The sequence below is a fragment of the Seriola lalandi genome, unplaced genomic scaffold, assembly GCF_002814215.2.
Source record: "Seriola lalandi dorsalis isolate HSWRI2012SDOR001 ecotype SW California unplaced genomic scaffold, Sedor1 jcf7180002054501, whole genome shotgun sequence".
Lineage (NCBI taxonomy): Eukaryota > Metazoa > Chordata > Actinopteri > Carangiformes > Carangidae > Seriola > Seriola lalandi.
This window is the reverse complement of record NW_019525054.1, coordinates 148931-154704: the sequence shown is the minus strand read 5'-3', so window position 1 is coordinate 154704 and position 5774 is coordinate 148931. Positions and strand designations below refer to the sequence as shown.

Here is a 5774-nt window from a genome sequence, read left to right as displayed (position 1 = left end):
CTTTCTTTTACTAATACAAATGATTACTTCTTCAAATTTTTAAGGCATTTTATTCCCACTTCACCTTTTGCAGTAAATAATTTGGCTTTCAACTGGTTACTACATGTTTCAGTTCTCAGCTTTTGCAACTAATGGACTTCAGCATCTCCAGGTTAACATCTAACATCTCTGACTGTTGATCAGTTAATATGAGCTGCTTTTTCAACTATTTTAGCATTGTATCCGTAATCTAATCTAATTTCTTCTTTCTTTGTTTATTTAGGCCATTTCTCTTTCAGCTAACTGTTTTTCTAGATTTTTACATTTTGTATATTTTGTACAGTTTTTTGCTGTTTGTTACACCTTCCATCAACAACTCAGGCCTTTTACAACCATATCAGGACATTAAACGTCCAGCTTAAAAGTTCTACTTTTAATCGTCAGCTATACCTTAAGCTACTTCAGAATTGCTTCAGTTGCTTCAGCTACTTCAGCTTTTCCTTCAGCTTCTTCAGCATTGCTTCAGCAATCTCATTCAGCTTTCAGCATTCACATGCGTTTTCAGCAGGAAATGCCTTTTTGTAGTTCATCTTATTCATTTTCTGTATCGGCATTTCGGCACATAGCTAGTGACGCAGCTTTGAGAAAACTCAGACAATATATATATATATATATATCATTGCATGCGGCTCAAATGGGAATGGTGTGCTATGACTTTTCTAAGCGATTTGAGTAACCATGGTGACGAAAAAATTCCCATAGAGAATGACTGGGGAGACGTCTTCAAAACTTTGGAGCTCTATTGCTGCGTCGTACTTCAATGTACAAAAATGGTTGAAATGTTAAACAGGTCACAAGACTTGAGACTCTTTTGGGTTGAATCAGTATCTTGACAACTATTATGGTTTACGCAAAATCGCAGTTTACGTTTTGTGTCATTTTGAGACCATTTCAGATTTTGGCTGACATCATTGTGGGAGAAGCTCTAGAACTCCAGTGAAAAAATTCAGTGTAACTCGTCCTGCTGGCCATATATTTCAGTCTTCACACATCATGGCTTCCTAGGTTGTAGACAAATGTGTGCTGTTTCATAGAAAGTGTCTACCTAAGCACAGAGACTTACAGAATTTGAATAGTGAGCCTAAAAATGATGGGAGTACCCTCTGTGAGAAATGGACAAAGCTGATTCTTATTGGCTAATTAGACTCATTAACTCTTACCGTTATTACTCTCAAGAGAGCATTTATAAGGCAAATCAGTGCTGTCTAATTCAGTGTGTGTGTTCATGTCTTTCTATGATTGTTTTGTTAAGAACCCATTTTTGTACACATATATGTACACACATATATTGACAGACACATAAAACATCTCCACCTGTGGATATTCACCTTATAAAAATCATAATTTTGGCATCTAATTTTTCAAAGCACTGTACTTCAATAATATGAGCTACTTTTTCAACCATTTTAGCATTGTGGTGAGGTAGTGATCTTTTCAATAAGACCAGTAGTTATCCCATTTTCAAACACAAGTTTCATTTTAAAAGCTGTTGGCTGCCTATGGATTGTGTGTGTCACAGTCACCAGTGGCGACCAGTGTCTCAGTAGGTACTACTCAGCAGGTGTTACTCGGCAGAAATGGACAAAGCTGATTCTGATTGGCTAATTAGACTCAATAATTCTTAGCCTTTGAACTCAGGTGTGAGAGCAACAAAGTAAATCAACATGGTGTATTTGCGTGTACTTGTGTGTGCATGTTGATGTGTGGTTGTGAGATCATTTTGGCCGGTCCTGACAACCTCAAAGAGCTGTTTGAAGGTTAAGCTTTCGCAGTTCCCAACACCACACACATACATATATTGAAAGATACACAAAGACCATAACCACCATAAGGATATTAACTGTACAAGTGTCTCAACCTGGGAACACAGGGTTTTTCGGAGGCTCTATGGTAGACAGCTCTACTGCCACACACAACAATACATCCAAGCACATTGACAGACACACACGAACAACCTTTTACTTTTTTGATATTCACCTTCAAAATAAGAGTTTCAACCAGGTAAAAAGAACCTTACTGAAGGTTGTGATGGGCAGCTCTACCACTACACTCAAAAAAACACACACACACACACACACACACACACATATAATGACAGATATATGACAGATACACACAAACACCATCTACACGATTTTTATTAACCTTCAAAATAAATGTCTTAACATGGTAAGAGGGAATTATTGGCTCTGTTGCCACTGTCTGTATGGGGATATAGTGGTATAGCTTTGTTGCAGATCAACTTCTGTAAGGGCATGTACCTGTGTGTATACATTTCTTGCTATGGTTGTGGAGACAAATTTGGGTTTGAAACCATCATTGTGAGGTTACTTTGGCCAATCGTGCAGCTTCAAATGGCTTTTTGAGGGACACCTCACTGAAAAAAAGAATCCTTTGGATTTACTTGACTTTAATGTGTACATCGGTCCCACATGATAAGAATGTGGATAACTGACAAAATTTCCTTGTTTTTCTCAATGAATTATTACTTGTTAAACCAAAATATTTCAATCATGTTCAGGTATTTGAAATAATCAAGTTGAGTTAACTTATTTTTTTTAAGCTACTGCAACACTAATTAATTAAGTAGTATGAAAGCCATTTTATCATGTTCAGGATAACTGATTTTCAAATATAACGAACTTGATTTGTTAATGCTAATATTATTTAAATGTATTATGTAAATTAAAGGCAATTGTATTATTTCCTTACAACCCAGGTTAGGTCTCTAAATGTAACTTGATTTGTTAAAGCCAGCCAAATGCATTATAGACATCAGTTTTGTGTTGTGTGCAAATACAAAAATCAAAACTGATTTCATTGAAAAAATTTACCGTATTCTTCCATAAAACTTTTCAAATCACATACAGTAACTTCAGCGTAGAAATACAACCATCCAGTTCCATCCAAATCTTTTGGATAACCTCGAAAGTGTAGCGGAGGTCAGCAGGGTAGCTCAGGTTGAGCACATACATCAGTCCGAACAGCATAGCAACAGCTAATGCTACATTATCAAGATCTTGCATCACCTTGATGCCTTCAAGAACAATGCCAATGTCCTCCACTTCATCACTTGAAGCATGTTCTTTGACAACATAGATCCCAACAGTGGTGTCTTCAATGGCCTCATTGATGGTGTTGTTATCCAGGCTCTGTACAAAACAGACAAAAGGTAAGTAAACCAAAGTTAGCCAAATCAAAGCTATTCACCGAGCTCCATCAGGAAAATGATAAACATAAAACAGTGACACTATAGATCTATGTAAGGTGAAAGTCAGAATCAAGGCGAATATAAACATTTAATAAAATGGAAGCATTATCTGTTCCATGAGAAACCACTTTTAATGCAGTCTGAGCCACTTTGTTGTACATTTCCAGATACTTGGCTGTGTATGAACACAGGATTCTCTCTCAGCACATACACAGATGAGACAGCTGGCGGACCATGAGATATTTGCTAAATTTGACAAAAAGTCTTGAGAACCGTTCATTCTACCAGTAAGTTTATTTAGCATCAACCAGAAACACTGTATAGATTTTTTGTATGAAACAGTAAGCCATTGATGATGAAAATTATAATATTTTGATTGATGAATAATTTCAGCACAAGTGATCCAAACTGAGAATAATAGAACAGAAGCAAAGAAGAATAGGAGTGGAAGTAGAGTGTAAGCGCTGATTCATATACATACCACATATTCCTGTAGAGGGTTAGCTGGATCTTCGCCCATGTAGACACAGACTCCTTTAATCATCCACTCTCGTCCAGCATCTACATCATCACACGGACATTTTCTAGATTAGTGTCTTAATTCAGCTCATGTGCTTTAACTTAACAACATCGATTGGTATAAACTGTCCTAAGTATGCATGGTATTTGTCTCAAGTTTCCTATGATTTTGCGAGCCTTGCTGTGTACTCCATGGTGGAGGAAGATTTAAGCCCTTCTTAGAAAAGAAAGAAGAGGTGGAATATAGGAAAATAAATTTTCATCACTTACATTAGCAATTTGTGTAGTGACTCTTTTGAGCTTTTCCCCTAGCTGTCCTCCTCTCCTTTGGAACAGCCTTGTCAGATTGTTAAAGTGGAGGTCTAGTTGAGACAGGAACTTGGACTGAAGTGGAACGGTGGTGATTCTCCTGAATTCAGCGTTGATCTGAAGAAGCACAGAGGACTCAGGGAGAATGTCACCATCACGCATAAAAGCAGAGCAGGACAGTGAAGGAGGGAGATGAAGCACAGACACGTGATGTGCTATTAGGTATAATAGCAATTTGCCAGTGCACACAAGACAGTCCTTCAACAGCCAATCTAACATAAAACAAAACAAAAAAAAAAACAGCATGAGATCAGCCTTACCTCACTGACTTCAAACAAAGCTGGCCATCTTGCCATGAAATCATCCACCATCGGTGCATCTCGAACAACCTCATGTCTTCTATATGCGAAAGTCTTTTCCATCTTGAACTTCACAGCCTCTCGGTTGTTCCTCTTCTTTACAAAAAAAAAACACACACACACAATGCTAAACATGTCATAACTTAATACAAGTTATTATTTCCCCTCCTCCCCCACCCGCCATAGTCACAGCTGGCTAACGGCTGCTCTGCAACGGCTGTAGCACTGTGGGCAGCAGCAGGCCCGGGAGCCGCGGGCTCAGCAGGGAAACACACACTGACGCTTACTGTCGACATTAAAACTAGCGGGTGTTAGCTAAAATTCCCCAACATGTTATGCAAATAGGCTATAAGTACACAGAGTTAACAGGCTCGTTACATTACGGTACTGTTTGAAAACATGGCTCAAGTCGACTGTCGCCCAACTTACTCTAACAGGAACATATATTCATTTGAAAAACGTACTTTTTCAGATACTGGTCACGACCTCTTAATGCAAAGAATAGAGACTTTTCCACAACGGTCTGTTAGCGGCATGGATCTATTATGGTACGCGGTCTTTCCTTCTGAGAGGTCTTCTTCTTGGTCTATTTTTGGCATCCAAATACCGGCGCGCAAGCGCCACCTTCTGTTCCGGAGGGATAACGACACTGCCAACTGGCGACATTCGAACGGCCAGAGACTAAACTCGATTATCAACTTGCAAGAAACTAGTTAGTTCAACATTCTTTATAAACAACTTAAGTGTATTTGATTAAACCATGTTCACAAACAAAATATAAATTAATTGTGTTGCTTTTACTAACTTCACTTTTGTAAATTCAAAGACCCAATATTTCCCGTTTTTCAGTGCTGGAGTGACTGAGGTCAGTATCAGGATAAGTCTCTACAACATGAATGAAACTGAAAGCAACGTCCTTTGTACAGATTGAAACATGAGGAGTGAAATAAATGCACCAAACAGCCGGCACATTCAAAATTTCCCCAGGATTTTTTTAGATGGTTATAATCTTTCCCAATGATCACCTGCCAGCATGCCTTTGAATTGTGGAACTGATTTCAGCTTTGAGGATGCAGAACTGCAGCAGACACAAGTACACAGTGACTACCTGGTCAGTGATTAATCATCTTCACTCAGTCAAGTTGAAGGTTAAAATTAAGTCAGTCAGTCAGTCAGTCAGTCAGTCAGTGAACGACATTCCAGATTATGGTCCTGGCCCAGCTGTTGCAGTCAAGCCAAATTACCCAACTGCACGTAAAAATCATTGATTTTTAAGTATAGTATAAAAAACTGCTTTGTTACATTAATTACAGTAAATGCCATTATTTACCTCTCCT

General features: G+C 38.3%; 1 long non-coding RNA gene across 1 annotated transcript; it reads right to left on the bottom strand.

Moving 5' to 3' along the window:
- Positions 1-3101: 3101 nt before the first annotated feature.
- LOC111659943 (uncharacterized) lies at positions 3102-5009 on the bottom strand. Its single transcript, XR_002761121.2, has 5 exons — positions 4902-5009; positions 4399-4533; positions 4040-4195; positions 3732-3811; positions 3102-3191 (listed from the first exon to the last, which is right to left on the bottom strand). It is a non-coding gene; the product is annotated as an uncharacterized LOC111659943 (long non-coding RNA).
- Positions 5010-5774: the final 765 nt, after the last annotated feature.